We start from the raw sequence: 20,231 nt of genomic DNA, 5'->3' as shown, positions 1-20,231 counted from the left end.
ACTAGTTCAATCTTGTTCTGTGTTTCTGGATACGTAATTTAAGCTGTTTCTTTATTTTCTTCATTCATAAAAAACAAGAATGTAAGGATTTCTGAAGGTTCACTCCAGTTCTCAGGCTATCGTATTATGGTGTGGATAAAGTGTTGGTTGTTCCTGCCCCGACACATATCAGTTGTGTGACCACTGGCAAGTCACAAAGTCTCAGGATCCCTGATAATTCTCTAAGATTACATGGTGCAGACTACTAGCTTATCCACACCAGTGGAAAGTTTCCCAACCTCTAGTTTCTTGTGTAGGTTCAGATCTCCCTATCCCTCCTGCCCAATATCATGATAATGGATAGAGAATTGTATTTAAGAGTACCAGATCTTAGTTTTTAGTGCCATCACTATCATGAGCTCTTTGGAAATCCAATAATAAGGAAGGATTTGTGTCCAGTAACCACTAAGGTTCCTTGTAGCTCTAACATCCTCTGACACTTTGAAACATTAAAAATGTGAGTTATTGTTACTTATCTCCCTGTGTTGTTGTGAAGAGAATTCTTTGTAAACCTTAAAAGCACTATATAAGCAATCATAAATTGTAATTGTTATTATCAACCTCAGAATTGTGGAGAAAGTGCTATATAATTCTGTTTAAGTAATTGATTGAATTTATTAAGAGAAAAGTAGGGAGGGTCCAGAAAGCTTTGGTGCTTAAAAATGAGCAAAAATTCCCAAAGAAGGTAGCATCACTTCAGAGGTCTGGAAAAGACCCTGCTTAGGAAATAGTAGTTGTTTGTCCTTCATTCTCAAAGAGGACCATGACCTCAGGGAGGTGACACCATGAATTGGATTTGAATGAGAGAGGGCTGTTGCAAGGTCACTGCCTCACTTTCCTCTCCAGAGTCATCTGGGTCCAGTGGCCACATATAGAACAGGACAACTGGAGATAACCCTGGATGAAAGGGGAAACCTTGTTTTTTTTAAGCTAAGGTCTTCAACAGGTCTCAGTCTGACTGAGTAGAAGTTATAGAAGTAAAAATTCTAGAGAAATATAGATGGAAGCACTTCAAGAATGTTTCTTTTTTAAATTAAATTAAATTAAACTTTTTTTTCTCAATAGTATTTTATTTTCCAAACATATATAACAATAGTTTTCAACATTCATGTTTGTAAGACTTTGTATTACAAACTTTTCTTCTTCTCTCCCTTACCTTACCCCTCTTCAAGACAGCAAGCAATCTAATATAGGTTAAATATGTGCATTCTTTTAAACTTATTTTTATATTTCTCATGTTGTGCAAGAAAAATCCAATAAAAAGGGTAAAAATGCTATGCTTCAATTCATATTCAATCTCCACAGTTCTCTCTCTGGATGCATTTGGCATTTTCCGTCCTGAGTCTGTTGGAATTGCCTTAAATCACCACATTGTTGAGAAGAGCCAAGTCCATCACAGTTGATCATCATATAATCTTCTGACTCTGTACAATGTTCTCCTGGTTCTGCTCACATCAATCAGCATTAATTCATGTAAATCTTTCTAGGCTTTTTTCAAGAACATTTATAAAACAAAATTCCTTTGTCCCTAGGTTCTGAGCTCTCCCTGGTCTACTGTACTCTGTTCAGTACCACCTTTTGATATGATAAATTTTTATAATGAAGATTTTTAGTCTTTAGGATATGGTTTGATCATTATCTAAAAAGTTAGGTATTACTATAGTCTGAAGAGTACAGGAGGCTTCTTGTACAATTAATAAACCAAGCAAACATTTATTAAACCCCTCCTGTGTGCTAGGCTCATGTACTAGATAGTAAAATATAATATATACAGATACGTGGTTACCTTGGAACAGAAGGGATTATTAAGATGTGAGGGTACATAAAAGGCCACCTGCAGAATATGTCTCTTGAGCTAATTCTTAAGCAAATCCAGGGATTCTAAGAAGTAAAGATGGTGGAGCATTCCAGGCATGAGGGGCAGCCAGTGCAGAGACTCAAAAATGGGAACTGGAGGGTCATGTGTCAAAAACAGCTAAGTGAGTATGCCTGGATTATAGAGTGCAAGGAATATGTTAGACTTGGAAGGTAGACGGGATGTAAAAATGTAAATGTAAAAATATCCAAGTGCATATTTGATTGTAGAAGTAGTAGGGAGTCTCTGGAGTTCAATGAGTAGGAGGAGACTGCTCATATCTGAATTTAAGGCAGCTACCTGGAAGAGACCAATTAGGGTCATTGTAAGAGTCCACTTAAGATGTGATAATTAAAGTGATGGCTTTATGACTAGAGAGTGGGGAGATCAAAGCATATTTTGGTAACTGATTTCTTACATGGGACAAAGGAGATCAAAATCAAGGTTATGAAATGGGCAGACCGGAAGACTAACTCTACTCAACAGGAATAGAGAGGTTTGAGAGAGGGAATGAGTTTCTGGGAAAAGATGGGTACCATATTCAATATGTTGAATTTGAGATTGTAGGGCATCTGAATTGGTGATGCTGGATTGGAGCTCAGGAGAGAGACTGGAGTTGGAGTTAATAGATGTGTGAATCATCTACATAGAATGAATGAAGAGCTAATTTATTACATATTTAAATGTAGTATATGCCAAGAATTATGCTAAGCACAGGGAGTACAAATATGAAAGTAGAATCATTCTTGTCCTCAAGGAAGTTGTGTTCTGTTGGGAGAGAAAACACACATGGTAAAATGGTAGTTAGGGAAGGCAGTTTTGATTTAGGAAGTTACACAGATAGTGAGTGCAAAAATGAGACAATCCATTTTGATGTACCCTTGCTAGAAGCAGTGTTAGTTGTGATTTGATTACAGCTCTCAGAGCATGAGTTGCAAACAGGGAGTGGAGAAGAGCAGAAAATATCTGAGGTGAAGATGAAATCACAGTTCTAGGAAATATAGACCCGGCCTAGCTCCAGGCATGGTCAGTGGTGATCCAGTTTGGAGGGTAAAATATCAGGAGCAGCATTAAAAACAGATGATAATTAATATGATAGTAATAAGGACATTAGCATTAAGTACCTGCTAGGTGACTATTATCTATGTTATTTTGATCCTCAAAAAGGAGGGTGCTAGTATTGCCCCCATTTTTTTAAGTTGAGGAAACTGAGGCAAATAGATGAAGTGACTGCCCAGTGTCACACAGCTAATAAGTATCTGGGGCCAGGCTCCAACTTAGGTCTTTCTGACTTCGGGTCCAGTGCTGTGTCCCCTGAGTCACCTAGTTGTCTCTAGAGAGAGAAAAGGCAATTATAGATCCTTGTGGTATTCCCAAAGTTAGATCAGCTAGCAAAGGAGACGAAGAAGAAATAGTAAAAACAGATGGAAGAAAACCAAGAAAATAGTGTCATGAGAATCCATAGAGAGTATCCAGGAGAGTCAGTAATGTCAGGTACAGCATATAAGTCTAGAAGGATGAGGTCTGAGAAAAGACCATTACATCTGGCTGTGTAGAGATCATTGGTTATTTTGGAGAGAGCCTTTTTAGTCAAATTTGGCTGTGTAGAGATCATTGGTTACTTGGAGAGAGCCTTTTTAGTCGAGTTGGCAGGCAGATAAGAAGGGCAATAGTCAATAATATTTATTAAGCATTGGGCCAGGCACTGGGAATATAAATAAGAAAATAAATAAGCTAGACCCTGCCCTCAAGGAGCTCACAATCTAATGGGGAAAGACAGTAGGCAAAGGAAACCTGAATAGGATTATGGGTGGAGAAAAGTGAGATAGATGGTATCCAAACCATGATCTTTTTGGAGTCAAAACCAAACAGTAAAAACTCATGGGAAATAGAATTGACAATTCTGTGTCTTTTATAAATGAAGGTTTGGGGAGAAATTTTTTGCTCCACTCTCTAAAAAGGAAAGAGGCAGCTGAGGATACCAGAGAGATATTGGGTACCAAAGTTCTAACAGTATCCATGATGGTGAGATTTCTGGTGATGAGCTTTTCCTGGGGAAGGTATGATATTTGAAGAGTCAAAAAACAAACAAAATAGGTAGTGGATTATAAAAGGCTGTGTGGAAATGAAGATTAGAAAGGGTTGAAGAGTGATGGAAGAGGAAATGGAGGCAGTGGATATAGAGACCGTTTCTGACACTTTGCCTAAAGAAAACTACAAGATGATAGTCTAAGGATATCCCACGGTTTAGTGAAGGTTTTTAAGGATGGGAAAGACAAGAGCATGTTTATTGGCAGCAGAAAAAGCTAATAGGTTGAGAAGAGGTTTGGGAGAAGGGATGAGTTTGTTGGGAAAGGTGAGCTCCATTTTCAGCGTGTTAAGAATAGCACTAGATAGCTTAATTGAATTGAAAATTTTTATAGTATTTTATTTTTCCAAATACATGCAGAGATAGTTTTCAACATTCACTTTTGCAAAACCTTATATTCCAAATTTTTCTCCCTCTCCTTCCTCCCACCTCTTCTCCAAGACAGTAAGCAATCAGATATAGGCTAAAAGTGCATGAATTGAAGATTAAAAGCAGTGGGTGATAATGGGGGAAGTCTGTTAGAAAAGACAGGATGTGATCAAGGGCACATGTTAGTCGGTTGGCCTTGGCAACAGAAAGGACCACCTGGTTGTCAGAGACTGGCAGAGCAGAGGGAAGACTTAAAGGGAGACATAAAGGGCTTTTCACCTGGGAAGAAGAGGAGAGGTTGGAGCTCTCAGTGAATGGCCTTCATTTTCTTGCTAAAATAAAAGGGAGATTCTCAGCAGAGAGGATGGGGGAGAGGGAAGTGTGGGTCTTGAGGAAAGAGAAAAGCCATTTGAAAGCAAAGTAGGGAATCAATCAGGTATATAAGGATTGCCATGCGGTGGTAAGGGCCCAATAGAAGTTAGATAATATAAATACAAGTTGGCATTTAATAAATATCTGTTGACTTAAACTGAATTAGAACAAATAGGCAAGTCTGCATCTTCACTATAATATCACCACTCATGGGTTTGTTTGGTTTTTTCCTTCTATTTCTCTGCAAAGTGCTGCCCCTCCCCCCCCCAACAGTTTTTCCTGCCAAGATTATAGAGGCCAGCTTTGGAGTAAAGCTTGGCAGGGATATATCATCCAAAATTTCTCATTATATGTATTACGCAGTACAAACTTATGCTAAGCTTGGACCTCCCTGCTTGGATCCCTCTATGCTGAAATAACCAGGCAGGGATGTTTTGCACTTGGCTCAGGTCTGAATGTTTAAGTCAGACTGCAGAGGAACTAGAGGCAATTGGTTTATGGGCTTACCCATAGGTTAGGGCTGTGGCCACTTCAGAACTCATTTATATTTTTAGGCTGACTTGTAACATGAGATAGAGACCATGAACTTGTCATAGCAGAGCAGCCAAGTGGCTCAATGGACAGATGGAGCACTGGGCCTGGAGTCAGGAAAGCAAATCTAGCCTCAGAGTTCAAATCCTAGTTGTGAGACCCTGGCCAAGTAAGTTTGCCTCAGTTTCCTCATCTGTAAAATGAGCTGGAGAAGGAAATGGCAAACCAGTCCAGTATCTCTGCCAAGAAAATCCCAAATGGGGTCATGAAGAACCATACATGAGGATAGCAGGTCAACAAAAAGGAGGATGAAAATGGCTTATGAGTCTTATGACACAGGAAACTCCTAGATAAGAACATTTTCTTTACCAGCATAGATTGCAATGTTTTTCTGCAATTTAGATATGTACATGTTATCCCTTATACAGCTCCTTGATGACAGGGACTTTCCCCTTTTGTCTGTCTCCTCAATGCTCAACTTAGCTTGAGGGCACAGTGGGTAGAACACTGGGCCTGGAGTGAGAAAACCTAAGTGCAAATCTCATCTCAGATTCCAGGTGATCCTGAGCACCTAATTTCACTTAACTTCTCCTTGCCTCCGTTTCTTCAGTTGTTAAAATGAAGATAGTAATAGCCTCTACCACCCAGGGTGATTGTGAGGATCAAGTGAGGCAATATTTATAAATTGCTTAGCATAGTGCCTGGCACATAGAAGGACCTGATAAGTCATCATCTTTCCCCTTTCCCTAGTAGGTGTTTGTTGATTGATTGGCCCAGTGATGGAAGTGATTGATTGAGGAGGATGAGAATATTAACAGCTACTAGGACCAGAAAAGATGTCTGGAAGGCAGTAGCCCCTAAGCTAAGACTTGCAGGTGAGAGATTTTTAAGAGATGAAGAAGAGGATACATTCCAGATGTACAGTCGGCTCTCCATGTTTGTACTTATTGAGGGGAAGAAGGGCTCTAGATAATACCAAAGTTAAATATTAGTTTCTTTGGGTCTTGAGCACATACTTTTTATTTTTAAAAGATTGTTCCACATTGTTTTCAGATTTAAATTTTTTTCTCTTTTTTATTATGAGCTTAATAAGCACCAACAAATGTGAATATTGAAATTATACAAAGGGGAAAAGGGAATGATATTGTGAACTGTGTTGTACCATTTTTTCATTTTTTCCTACTATGTATAACTTTTTTATTTTATACAAGTCAAATTTAACTTGCTAATTCCATAACCATCTAATTTATCTATATTCTTTGTTAAACTTCCTTCTACTTTCTTCTGTTTTTTAAAAATCATTCATGGATGTTCCTTTTTTTCCTCCCCCTCCCCTTTTTTGAAGTATCACTGTCACTGTAGTTCTCTCCCTCAACCAAAAAAAAAAAAAAGCTTTCCCTTATCTAAGTAGTGGGGTTTTTTTTTTGTTTGTTTGTTTGTTTTAAATCTCACATTGTTCTTATCTGAAAATCCATATCTTATTCTGTATCCCTCGGTTAAGAGGCAGAAGACAAGTTTCATTATCAGTCTTCTAGAATTATGATTGGTCATGGTATTGGCTCTCAACATTTGTTTTCCTTTTTTCCATGTAATTATCATTTTGTAAATTGTTTTCTGGTTCTATTCACTTTATAATCTATTCACTCTATAATCAGTTTATATAGGTCCTCTCAGGTTTCTCAGAATACAAATCCTTTCAGGCTTGTCCCTTTTGTCATTATTTAAAGTGTAATAATATTTCATCACATCTATATACCCTGATTTGTTCCACCATTTTCCAGTTGTAGGAAACCACTTTTTTTCCCCCAGTCTTTGCTGCTAAGAATCTTTTCATACATATAGGTTCTTTCCATCCTTGATCTGTCGGAGGTATCATTCAATCAACAAGTAGCTATTAAGGGATTACTATGTAAGCCCTTAAGCTTAGGCCCTCTGCTAAGTTCTAAAGATACAAAGAAATGCAAAAACAGAGTCTCTGTATTCAGGAGCTTACATTCTGAGGGGGGGGAGACAACATGTAAATCACTTTGTACATTCAAGACATAAACAATGTAAGTAGGAAGTAACCTGAGAAAAAGCCCCATCTGTGAAAGTATGGGGAAAAATGAGATAAGCGCTGACTCTTGAAGAAATGAGACAGAAGTGTAGATAGCCAGTGAAAAGACAGGAATCAAGAGATGGAACATCCTTATGTCTTTTTAAACAGCCTATTAACCTTCCTAATTACTTCTTATGGATTAAAATGAGAATGACTGAGAATCCTTTGAACTTCAAGGTTCTGTGATTCTGAGCTTGCCTTTCTGGAGCTTGTACTTAGGAATGGTGGTGAGCAGTGTGCTGGGCTGTGGGTGCTGAATAAGCCACTAGTCTTCGATGGAAAATTGATTGTTTACCCAATTCACTCACAATTAGGTGTACATGATGTAGTGTGGTAGATCAGGAAGACCTAGGTTCAAATAAGTCTTCAGACTCTTATTGACTGTGTGGCTGTGGAGCAGTCACTGAACTTTCTCCCTGCCTCATCTAGGGAGTTTGTCCTTCGTTATTGAAGAAGACCATGACATCAGGGAGATGATGCTGTGACATACAAGTGAATTGGGTTGAAGTGAGGAGTTTGGGAAAGGTCACCAACCTCACTTTTCCCCCTACAGCCATCTGGGTCCATTGGCCAGACATAGATCAGGGAGATTGGAGATGGCCCTGGGTGTAGCAGATATCCTTGTCCTTTTTAAGTTAAGATCTTTAGCAGGCTCAGTAGCCTGATTGGAGCCAGGAAGAATCCTCTTCCTGAATCAAATGTGTCCTCAGACACTAGCTGTATGACACTAGGCAAGTTACCTATCCTGTCTGCCTCAATTCCTCATTATAAAAATGAGCTGGAGAAGGAAATGGCAAACCGCCCCAGTGCCAAGAAAACCCAACTGGGTTTGAATATGACTGAATTTGATGTGACTGAAATGACTGAACAACAAAAACTCCCAAGGTTGTTGTGAGGATCAAATGAGATAATATTTGTAAAGTGTTTTGCAAACCTCAGCTAAACTTCTCAGGCAGGATCCTGCTTAGGCTGCCCCATTGCACAATGTTTCCCCTCTTGAAGACTGCTCCTTAAATGCCTCCCAGCAGGGACTTTAATCTAGGAAGAGGTTTCTCATGAAGCAGTTGTGAGTCATTCCAGCCAATCAGGACCCTCTTAACACTCCTGTACTTTGGAACCAATCACCAGTGTGGTCAAGTGGAAGGAGACTTGGATTTCCTTTCAGAAGGGCCAATTTTGAATACTTTATCTGCCATTTAACTCAGCTTGCAACCTTCCAGAGCTTTAGTTTCCTTATCTGTAATTTAGACCATACTTGCACTTCCTATCTCCCCTATAAAGGTCCAGTGAACTAATGTATATGGAGGCATTCTAGTGTAATTGAAAATAAAATCAGAGGACATGGCTGTAGAATCTATCTGGATCTCATTTTTATTGAATCATGTTTTTTATTCCATTCTATACATTTTTCAATAAGGAAACTGAGGACTATTGGGGTTAAGGGACTTAGCCAAAGTCACACAGAGAACAAGTGGCAGAGCTGAAACAAGGTCCACATCTATAACATAGAGGGTTTGAATAATTTCTTTTTTTTTAATTTAATTTTTATTTAATTTTATAATTATAACTTTTTTTTTGACAGTACATATGCATGGGTAATTTTTTACAACATTATCCCTTGCACTTACTATTCAGATTTTTTCCCTTCCTCCCCCAACCCCCTCCCCCAGATGGCAGGCAGTCTTATACATGTTAAATATATTACAGTATATTCTAGATACAATATATGTGTGTAGAACCGAATTTCTTGTTGCACAGGAAGAATTGGATTCAGAAGGTAAAAATAACAGTTTACACTCATTTCTCAGTGTTCCTTTTCTGGATGGAGCTGATTCTGTCCATCATTAATCAATTGGAATTGGATTAGCTCTTCTCTATGTTGAAGAAAACCACTTCCATCAGCATACATCCTCGTACAGTATCATTGTTGAAGTGTATAATGATCTTCTGGTTCTGCTCATTTCACTTAGCATCAGTTGATGTAAGTCTCTCCAAGCCTCTCTGTATTTCTCTTGTTGGTCATTTCTTACAGAACAATAATATTCCATAACATTCATATACCATAATTTACCCAACCATTCTCCAATTGATGGACATCCATTCATCTTCCAGCTTCTAGCCACTATGAAAAGGGCTGCCACAAATATTTTGGCACATACAGGTCCCTTTCCCTTCTTTAGTATTTCCTTGAGATATAAGCCCAGTAGTAGTATGGCTGGGTCAAAGGGTATGCACATTTTGATAACTTTTTGGGCATAATTCCAGATTGCTCTCCAGAATGGTTGGATTCTTTCACAACTCCACCAACAATGCATCAGTGTCCCAGTTTTCCCACAGCCCCTCCAACATTCATCGTTATTTGTTCCTGTTATCTTAGCCAATCTGACAGGTGTGTAATGATATCTCAGAGTTGTCTTAATTTGCATTTCTCTGATCAATAGTGATTTGGAACACTCTTTCATATGAGCGAAAATAGTTTTAATTTCATCATCTGAAAATTGTCTGTTCATATCCTTTGACCATTTATCAATTGGAGAATGGCTTGATTTCTTATAAATTAAAGTCAATTCTCTGTATATTTTGGAGATGAGGCCTTTATCAGAACCTTTAACTGTAAAAATGTTTTCCCAATTTGTTACTTCCCTTCTAATCTTGTTTGCATTCGTTTTGTTTGTGCAGAAACTTTTTAATTTGGTGTAATCAAAATGTTCTATTTTGTGATCAATAATGGTCTCTAGTTCTCCCTTGGACACAAACTTCTTCCTCCTCCACAAGTCTGAGAGGTAAACCTTCCCATGTTCCTCCAATTTATTTATGATTTCGTTCTTTATGCCTAAATCTTGGACCCATTTTGATCTAATCTTAGTATGTGGTGTTAAATGTGGGTCCATGCCTAGTTTCTGCCATACTAATTTCCAGTTTTCCCAGCAGTTTTTGTCAAATAACGAATTCTTATCCCAAAATTGGGATCTTTGGGTTTGTCAAACACTAGATTGCTATTTTTATTCACTATCTTGCCCTGTGAACCTAACCTATGCCACTGATCAACTAGTCTATTTCTTAGCCAATACCAAATGGTTTTGGTGAATGTTGCTTTATAATACAGTTCTAGATCAGGTACAGCTAGACCATCTTCACTTAATTTTTTTTTCATTACTTCCCTTGAAATTCTCCACCTTTTGTTGTTCCATATGAATTCTGTTGTTATTTTTTCTAGGTTATTAAAATAGTTTCTTGGAAGTCTGATTGGTATAGCATTAAATAAATAGATTAGTTTAGGGAGTATTGTCATCTTAGTTATATTCGCTCGGCCTATCCAAGAACATTGAATGTCTTTCCAATTATTTAAATCTGACTTTATTTTTGTGGCAAGTGTTTTGTAATTTTGCTCATATAATTCCTGACTCTCCTTTGGTAGATATATTCCCAAATATTTTATACTATCGACCGTTATTTTGAATGGGATTTCTCTTTGTATCTCTTGCTGTTGGATTATGTTGGTAATGTATAAAAATGCTGTGGATTTATGTGGATTTATTTTGTATCCTGCAACTTTGCTAAAATTCTGAATTATTTCTAATAGCTTTTTAGCAGAGTCTTTGGGGTTCTCTAAGTATACCATCATGTCATCTGCGAAAAGTGATAATTTGATTTCCTCATTTCCTACTCTAATTCCTTGAATCTCTTTCTCGGCTCTTATTGCCGAGGCTAGCGTTTCTAGTACTATATTGAAAAGTAATGGTGATAGTGGGCAACCTTGTTTCACTCCTGATCTTATAGGGAAAGGTTTATCGCCATTACATATGATGTTTACTGAAGGTTTTAAATATATGCTCCTAATTATTTTAAGGAATAGTCCATTTATTCCTATACTGTCAAGCATTTTTAGTAGGAATGCATGTTGGATTTTATCAAATGCTTTTTCTGCATCTATTGAGATGATCATATGGTTTTTATTAATTTGATTATTAATATGGTCAATTATACTAATAGTTTTCCTAATATTAAACCAGCCCTGCATTCCTGGTATAAATCCCACTTGGTCATAGTGTATTATCCTGGGGATGATTTTCTGAAGTCTATTTGCTAATATCTTATTTAAAATTTTAGCATCAATATTCATTAAGGAAATTGGTCTATAGTTTTCTTTCTCAGTTATCGATCTACCTGGTTTAGGTATCAGTACCATGTCTGTGTCATAGAAGGAATTTGGTAGGACTCCTTCAATCCCTATTTTTTCAAATAGTTTACATAGCATTGGAGTTAGTTCTTTAAATGTTTGGTAGAATTCACCTGTAAATCCATCTGGTCCTGGGGACTTTTTCTTAGGAAGTTGGTTAATAGCTTGGTCTATTTCTTTTTCTGAGATGGGACTATTTAGACTACTTACTTCTTCCTCTGTTAATCTGGGTAAGCTATATTTTTGAAGGTATTCTTCCATTTCATTTAAGTTATCGAATTTATCGGCATAAAGTTGAGCAAAGTAGCTCCTAACTATTGTTCTAATTTCCTCTTCATTAGTGGTGAGTTCACCCTTTTCATTTTCAAGACTAACAATTTGCTTTTTCTCTTTCCTTTTTTTAATCAGGTTTACTAAGGGTTTGTCTATTTTGTTGGTTTTTTCATAGAACCAACTCTTAGTTTTATTAATTAATTCAATAGTTTTTTTACTTTCAATTTTATTAATCTCACCTTTTATTTTTTGAATTTCAAGTTTTGTGTTTGTCTGGGGGGTTTTAGTTTGTTCCTTTTCTAGCAATTTTAGTTGTAAGCCCAATTCGTTGGCCCTTTCTTTCTCTATTTTATGCAAGTAGGCCTGTAGGGATATAAAACTTCCCCTTATTACTGCTTTGGCTGTATCCCACACATTTTGGTATGATGTCTCATTATTGTCATTTTCTTGGGTGAAGTTATTAATTATATCTATGATTTGCTGTTTTACCCAATCATTCTTTAGTATAACATTATTTAGTTTCCAATTATTTTTTGGTCTATTTTCCCCTGGCTTTTTATTGAATGTAATTTTGATTGCATTGTGGTCTGAAAAGGATGCATTTACTATTTCTGCCTTACTGCATTTGATTTTGAGGTTTTTATGCCCTAGTATATGATCAATTTTTGTATAGGTTCCATGAACTGCTGAGAAGAAAGTATATTCCTTTCTGTCTCCATTTAGCTTTCGCCAAAGATCTATCATATCAAACTTTTCTAGTATTCTATTTACCTCTTTGACTTCTTTCTTATTTATTTTGTGGTTTGAGTTATCTAATTCTGAGAGTGCATGAATAATTTCTAAATTCTCTTCAAGCAACTATAAATCTGTAACCCTAATCTTGAACTGGATAATCCTAAAATTCTAAGTTTTAACTGTTATTATTCAAAGTATAGGATGTTTTACTTTGTATAAAGTACTGGGCCAGCTTCTTGGAGGCAGATGTTGAGTTCCTTCTGTCTCCTGGATTCTGTTTTCTCCTCACTTAAAGGAGATTAGGTGACATCAGTGATTCCCAATGTTTGGAGTTGTTCATGCAAATCCTTTTCAACAACAACTACAGAATTGTGTCATGAATCTTTTAGGGTAAGTCTACTTACTACTCAATATTTTGTAATTATTTACTGTTAAAGGCATCATGAAAGAATTTTTGGCATTCCCCCTTTAGGTCATTTGTCACAAACTCCCACTTTGAGAACTGCAATATGGGAACTATTGGAGTAGATGCTACCTTCCAGGGTTGTTGTGAAGATCAAAAGATTTAATATATGTAAATATGCTAAAAAAAAAAAACACAAACAAAACAAAACAGTATACATAGTACCTGGCAAATGATTATTGTCCTTTTTTCTTGAAGAGGACCAAAAATGACATCACTGTGCTAGAGTCAAAGTAATGTGTCTTATTGTGGCTGATCAGACCAGTGCGAGCTCAAAATGCTGTGCCACAGGTTGGACACAAATAGTCCCTATGAACATTTGGGGTAGATTCTCTATCTGTATCTCACATTTCTTCTGAGTTAATTCAGTTTTGCTTTGCTCATTGCACAACATCCTCTCTGATGAGGGCATGCATGCCTTGCTGGAAAAATGGTAGAAGCTATATGGATGTTCGTTATTGCTAATTTTTTTACTAATTTGATTAGTTATTTTCAGTGTTCTTTACAGCTTCTGAATCCTGTGATATTATTACTTGTATAAAGTATAAAAACACCCCCTCTTTCCTTAACAAGCTTTATTAAATTTTTGGAATGAAATTAAGACCTTTGTAGAACACTTTGTATTTTAAATTGTATACAGAAGATACTAATAACTAATATTTATAGAATATTTTGATGTTTTCATAGTTCATTATATATGTTATCTCACTTCATCCTCATGACCACCTTGGAAGGTAGGTATTATTATTATCTTCATTTTACAGATGGGGAAACTAAGGCAAACAGAATTTTAAAATTTTTTTCTCTTGTGTTTTGTTGTGGTTGTGTTGTTGTTTTAACTGACTTGCCATGAGCCACATAGCTACTAAATGCCTGAAACAGGATTCAAATTCAAGTCTTCCTCATTCCATATTGTTCTTTACCTCTCGAATTGAGTGACTCCTTCACTAAGCAGGAGGATATATCTGTGATGTTTATGCCAGTCTTCTTTGTTTTATCTTCTTGTTCAGATAACTTTTATTGATAACATTTTGGACATTGGAATCATTTCCAGATATTATACTTTCCCCCACTTTAGTATTGAACTATATCTTGTAACAATGAAGATCAGTTAACTAAAAGCTGTTACAGTGACTTTGCCTGATGGTGGATGTAGAGTGATTTTCTTGTTCCTATTTCACTACTGCTGAGAGAAGGGAGGTATTTTTGTTATTCCTTCTCCCAGACCAAGTTGGTTTTTACAGTGACCAAAGGTTGGCTTCCCTTTAGTGGTTTTTTTTTTTTAAACATTTCTATTACAGTCATTATTGTGTATATAGCTCTGCTTATTTCACTCCAGATCAGTTCATACAAATCTCCCCTTGTTTTTCTGAATTTCTCATATTCATCGCTTCTTACTTCCCAGTATTCTTTATATTTGTTTGTTGAACTACTCCATAGTTGATGTTAAACAGGCAATTCTGCTACAAGACATCTGATTTTCCCACAAGCACCAGGCTATGTAAAATTCTCAAAATTAAAAAAACAAACAACATAGAGCTTTATGGAGGGAAATGAACTTTAGGGGGCACAGTGCTCAAAAACTTAAACAGTGACACATAAAATAAAAAAGAAATCTAATTTTTAAAAACAGTTGCCTTCTTTTATACATGTTAAATGGTTAAGAGATACATAAATATTACAATTAATAGTAGCCTTGTCAGAGACCTTGGACTGCTGCTCAGACTTGGCCCCAGGTTGTAGGGCAAGTTGGAAAGGCCATTGGAGGCCAGAGGTCATGGCCAAAGAGAGATGGGAGTGGTGAGGATCAGCCCATCTACACTCACAGCTCCTTCTGCAGCAGAAAATATAAGTAAATATGGACCATCACCTTGACTAAGCCCCAAAGTTTGCTAATAGAAGTGGGATCAGAAGGATCATAGACTGTGTTATTTCAAAGTGATACAATTTTCTGTGTTCTCTTGATATTTCTCTAGAAACTGAACAGAAACAAACTTGAAATTTCAGTTATGCTGAAAATGTTCCCTAATATATCAATCTCAGGACAAATTGGAGTTTTTAAAGCAGGTATCACAGCAGAACTGATTGTGCCTTGTTTCTAGTCTGCTGTGCAAAAGTAGCACTACAAATACTGCTACTGTGAATATTTTGGTAAATATCTGACAAGGCTTGGACTATTTTGGAGCATTTATTCAGTAGTATGCATTTTCTTTTCTTTTTTTTTTTTTTTTTTAGAGAAATGTATTGCTATCTTGTATTTTTATGTAACCTTCTTTTTGAATATATTCTTCCTTCCCTATCCAGAGAATAAAAGAAAAAGATAAAAAACACTTCAGCAAAAGTAATTAATACAAACAAAGCTGACAGTAGAGGCAGTGGTTCCATATAGCTCCCTTACTCTGAAAAGAAGGCAATAGTATTGTTTTATTTTCTTAGCTCTTCTCTCAAGCAAATCCTTTTTATTGTTGTAGTTTAGTCCTTCTAGCTGTGTCTGAGTCTTTATGACCTCATTTGGAGTTTTCTTGGCAAAGATACTAGTGGTTCACTATATTCTTTTCCAACCCATTTTACAGATGAGAATACTGAGGCAAACATGACTTGTCCAGGCTCACACAACTTGTGATTTTCTGAGGTCTAGTTGGAGATTCATTGCTCTATTTGCATCTTGTAGCTACCCATGAAGATTATTCATGCTTTCATTAACACTATACAAATGGTTACTTATGAGCAGCTTCACTCCTCCCCCCCCAAAAAAAAATCCTCATCACTTATTAATTCCAGTTTTTTTGGGGGGGGGGTTGTTGCTGTCTTCATTTACATTGTTATTTTCTATATTACTTACTTTGCCCTTGATGAGTTTATAAAAGTCTTTCTTTGCTTCTTTGAATTCACCCTCATAGTTGTCATTTCTTATAACATACACTCTCATTTTCATACATCAGGTAGTCTTCCCTCCACAAAAGTCTGCTCTGAAGCCTTATGGCATGTAGGTTACCAACCTAGAAATTCTTGACAAGGAAAATGGTGTCTGTTAAGTTAAACTGGCCAAATTTGTCAGAAGTTAGGCCAGCTGGTAGCGGATCACTTTTCTCCTAGTAGAATGTAAGCTCCTTGAGGGCAGGGACTTTTTAATTTGTATCCTCAATACAGCCTTATGACTTGAACACAGTAATTAACTAATGCTTTTTTAATTTCTTTGAACTGACTCCTCCATTGATTAAAAAAAAAAATAGCTACTAAGGAATTGATGAAGGTGTGAATGTCACACCCATGTCAGGAAAATTACAGGTGCTTTTTCTTTGGCTGACTTTGGGTAACATGTTTAGCTTTTCTGGGCCTCAGTTTCCTCATTTGAAAAAGTTGTATTAAATGGCTTTTGAAGTGCCTTCCAGCTCTGGACCTAGAATCCCCATATCCTATATCAGAGTAATTGCCACATGACACAAACAAGAAGTGCTTGGGGTTTTTAAACTTGTCTATATTGTAGATTTTTGGGGGGCAGTCTAGGGAAAACTGTGTACCCCTCTTCAGAATTATGGTGTATGCTTTTTTAGAATTATATTTTTAAATGTGAAACATAAAATATATAGAATTTACAAATGAAACCAATTATATTTTTCCTTTTTCTCAAAATTTTTCATTAAAACTTTTTATTTTCAAAACATATGCACAGGTAATTTTCACTATTCATCCTTGCAAAACCTGTGTTCCAAAACTTTTCTCTCCCTCTCCCCTCACCTAGATAGCAAGTAATCCAATATATGTTAAACATGTGCAATTATTCATACATATTTCCACAAATATGCTGCACAAGAAAAATCAGATCAAAAAGGGAAAAAATGAGAAAGACAACAAAAAGCAAACAAACAACAACAAAAAAGGGTGAAAATACTACATTGTGATCCGCACTCAGTCCCCACAGTTCTCTCTCTGGGTACAGATGGCTCTCTTTATCACAAGTCTATTGGAATTAGCCTGAAACATTTCATTGTTGGAAAGTCACGTCCATAAGAATTGATCATCATATAATCTTGCGGTTGTCATGTACAATGATCTCCTGATTCTGCTCATTTCAGTTAGTATCAGTTCATATAAATCTCTCCAGCTTCTCTGAAATCATCCTGCTTATTGAAACTAATTACATTTGAAATATAGTTATCAAGTCCTTCAATTGGGGAATGGCTGAACAAGTTGTGGTATATGAAGGTAATGGAATATTATTGTTCTATAAAAATGATGAAGAAGCTGATTATAGAAAGGCCTGGAAAGATTTCATGAACTGATGCTAAGCAAAACAAGCAGAATTGGGAATACACTGTACATAGTAACAGCAAAAATGTGTGATGATCAACTATGAACGGCTTGGTTTTTCTCAGTAGCTCAGTAATTCACAACAGTCCTAATAGACTTTGGACTGAAAATACTATCTGCATCCAGAAAAAGATCTAAAGACACTGAATGTAAATCAACACATGGTATGTTCACTTGTTTTTATGTTTTTTTTTTCCCTCTATCCCATGGTTTTCCCCTTTTGCTCTGGTTTTTCTCTCCCCACATAATTCATAAAACAATATGTATTAAAAATAATAAACTAAAAAAAGAAATATAGTTATCAAGATATTTAAAAACAAGCTCAGAGACCACAGGTTAGGAATCCCTGACTTAGGACATCCTACTTCTAGTCTGTAGTCACATGAGACATTAAAAGTAGAGAGAAATTCTTAAGTTTGTGATCCTTTAACTTTTAACCTTTGCCACTATTTTATCCTTTCCTTCCTGATATCTTTGTCCATTTCCGCTGCCTCTTTATTCCATGAGATTATAGGGCCCAGCTTGGAGTTGTCTGGCTATTCTAGCCTCCCAAATTTTCAAAGTAGTCAGGGAAACCAATTGCCTCCTCCAACAACCTGCCACACTCACTTCTCTCCTAGAGAAATCAGTCAGGAGGCTTTCTTCCCCAGGCCTATTCCTTGAGGCCTGCACAACACAATGGAGCCATTTGCACTGTTGGAGCTGGACCAGTGTCAGCCAAAGTCTCCCATCTAACTGAGTATGTTGTTGTTTCTGGAAAGTATGCTGTTTACCTCTATTCCCCCCACCATGTATCTAATGACATAAATTGTGTCCCCAAGTCCAGTCTGGAGATCAAATAAGGATTTTCTTCCCCTTCTAGTTCAGTTTGAGAGCAGCAGTTACTTAATATCCAAAGTACTCTCCAAGTAGTTAGAAAAATAGTGTTTTTATTCTGCTCAAGCAGTTACTGAAACTGCTAACTCACATTATTTTCTTAAGCAGAGGCCTTTGGAGGTTGATGGATTGTAGAGGACATGTGAGTGTGATAAACAACCACCCAAACATTGTAAAGTAAATGTGAGTGCATCTATACGTGTGTGCAAATGTGTGCAGGTGTACACACAAAAGTAAAAAGAGCAGAAAGCTGGATGTTTGGGAATCTTTTGTTCAGCAGTGTGTGGGTGTGGGTGTACAAACTTGAACAGCCAAAACGACACAACTGGATTGAAATTTTGTATTCCAAGTTTCAGTGTGGTGCAACTTAAATAGATATTAAACTTGTTAATGAATATATACATATATTTTTAAAAACCTTTAAAAAATCAGTAAGCTAGCCATTAGAATTTTTTCTTGTCTTAGGTTTGGAGAGACATTCTCCTAAATTTATTGCTAATTACACACTTTGTTAAATTCTCAAGTACTTTGAGCAAATTATAGTTTTAATAAAACCATTATTTTAAAGAAAAAATTTACTTACAGTCTCTTCTTAATGAACCCTTGTTGTTATTGGAGGGTTTTTATAAGTGTGGGTTAGAAGACACTTCCTCATGGACTGAAGGTTTGACATATGTGTTCACTGGGAAAGCACGGAGTAATATTTCAGTTTCAGAAGGCAAGTGATTTAGGATGAAGAAAGAGAAGCTAGTTATTAGCCAGCTCCTACTTATCCCCTTCCCCAGTCCCCCACCATGCGGATTAAAATGTAGCAGCTGCTTTTTTCCTTTCTTTCCTTTTTTCATCTAAGGAAGCCATTTATATTCTCATTTCTATCCTTTCTGCCAACTATGCAAAGGATCATAATAAGTCAAGGACCTAACCATGCTTTGTCAGCGTGGGAATTCTTGCTGGGGCAAAGTAGGTTTTGACTCATCTCAAACTTATAAAGAGTAGCTTAAATGAGGTTAAATGACTTTTGGTGACTCAAATATGGTCACACAGCAAGCCTGTATTATAGATGGGACTTAAATCCAGGGCTGCCCTGACTTTGGGTCTCGGGTTCTTTCCACTACACTAAGATTATCCAGATTTTAATGAATACCATACAAATGATTCCTTAGGAACAGTGTTAAAAAAAACTTTGTGTGTGTGTGTGTGTGTGTGTGTGTGTGTGTGTGTGTGTGTGTGTGTGTGTGTGAGAGAGAGAGAGAGAGAGAGAGAGAGAGAGAGAGAGAGAGAGAGAGAGAGAGAGAGAGAGAGAGAAACCATATGTGGGCTTTAAAAGGCAAGGAAGAGTGTCTTCACTTGTGCTGTGTGCCAGGAACTGGGCTAAGAACCTTACAAAAATTATCTCATTTGATCCTTACAACAACCCTAGAAGTTCAGTACTATTATTATTCTCATTTTACATTTAGGGAAACTGAGGCAGACGGTGAAATGACTTGTACAGAACCATATAGCTAGTAAGTATTTGAGAATGGATTTCCTGACTCAGTATTCTATCCCCGAGCCACCTTTTCCTCATTAAAGATTTAAGGATTATAGATTTAAAGCTGGAGGGACCTCATGTGGTCCAGCCCCTCATTTTAGAAGTAATGGAAATGGGCAAGGAAATGGCTTGTCTAAGGTCACATCGTAGATAGTATGTGACTAGGATGGATATATCACAGTGGAAAGAATATTATCTTTTGTATTTGGAACTGTTTTTGAACCCTGGCTCTTTCCCTCTTGGCCTAGTTTCCTCATTTCTAAAATGAGAGTCCAGCATCTCTAAGAACTCTTCCAGCTCAAAACTTAACAACCTAAGTGTCAGAGTGGGAATTTTGAACCCAGGACTTTGGACTCCCACTGCAGTGAGAGAAGAACATGACCTTAAAATGGAAATGAGCCCTGGAGATTTTCCACTGCTACTTCTGGAAGACTAAGAAATATGGAGCAAACAGGGTTCCTTGCCCATTTTCCCAGGGGAAAAAGGTTAGTTATTTGCCTGCATGTTGC

General features: G+C 36.8%; 1 protein-coding gene across 11 annotated transcripts in view; it reads left to right on the top strand.

Moving 5' to 3' along the window:
* Positions 1-20,231, top strand: part of ZHX2 (zinc fingers and homeoboxes 2) — a 220,918-nt gene that overhangs the window by 16,585 nt on the left and 184,102 nt on the right. The window contains exon 1 of one of the 11 annotated variants that reach the window (XM_074266293.1): positions 12,540-12,931. The exons of 9 other annotated variants lie outside the window; for them this stretch is intronic. The gene's annotated coding sequence lies outside the window, so the exon portion shown is untranslated. Of the gene's footprint in view, positions 1-12,539; positions 12,932-19,496; positions 20,208-20,231 lie in introns of those variants that run through there. One more of the 11 variants, XM_074266302.1, reaches the window with a different exon arrangement.

The sequence above is a fragment of the Sminthopsis crassicaudata genome, chromosome 1, assembly GCF_048593235.1.
Source record: "Sminthopsis crassicaudata isolate SCR6 chromosome 1, ASM4859323v1, whole genome shotgun sequence".
Lineage (NCBI taxonomy): Eukaryota > Metazoa > Chordata > Mammalia > Dasyuromorphia > Dasyuridae > Sminthopsis > Sminthopsis crassicaudata.
This window is presented reverse-complemented; position numbering and strand designations above follow the sequence as displayed.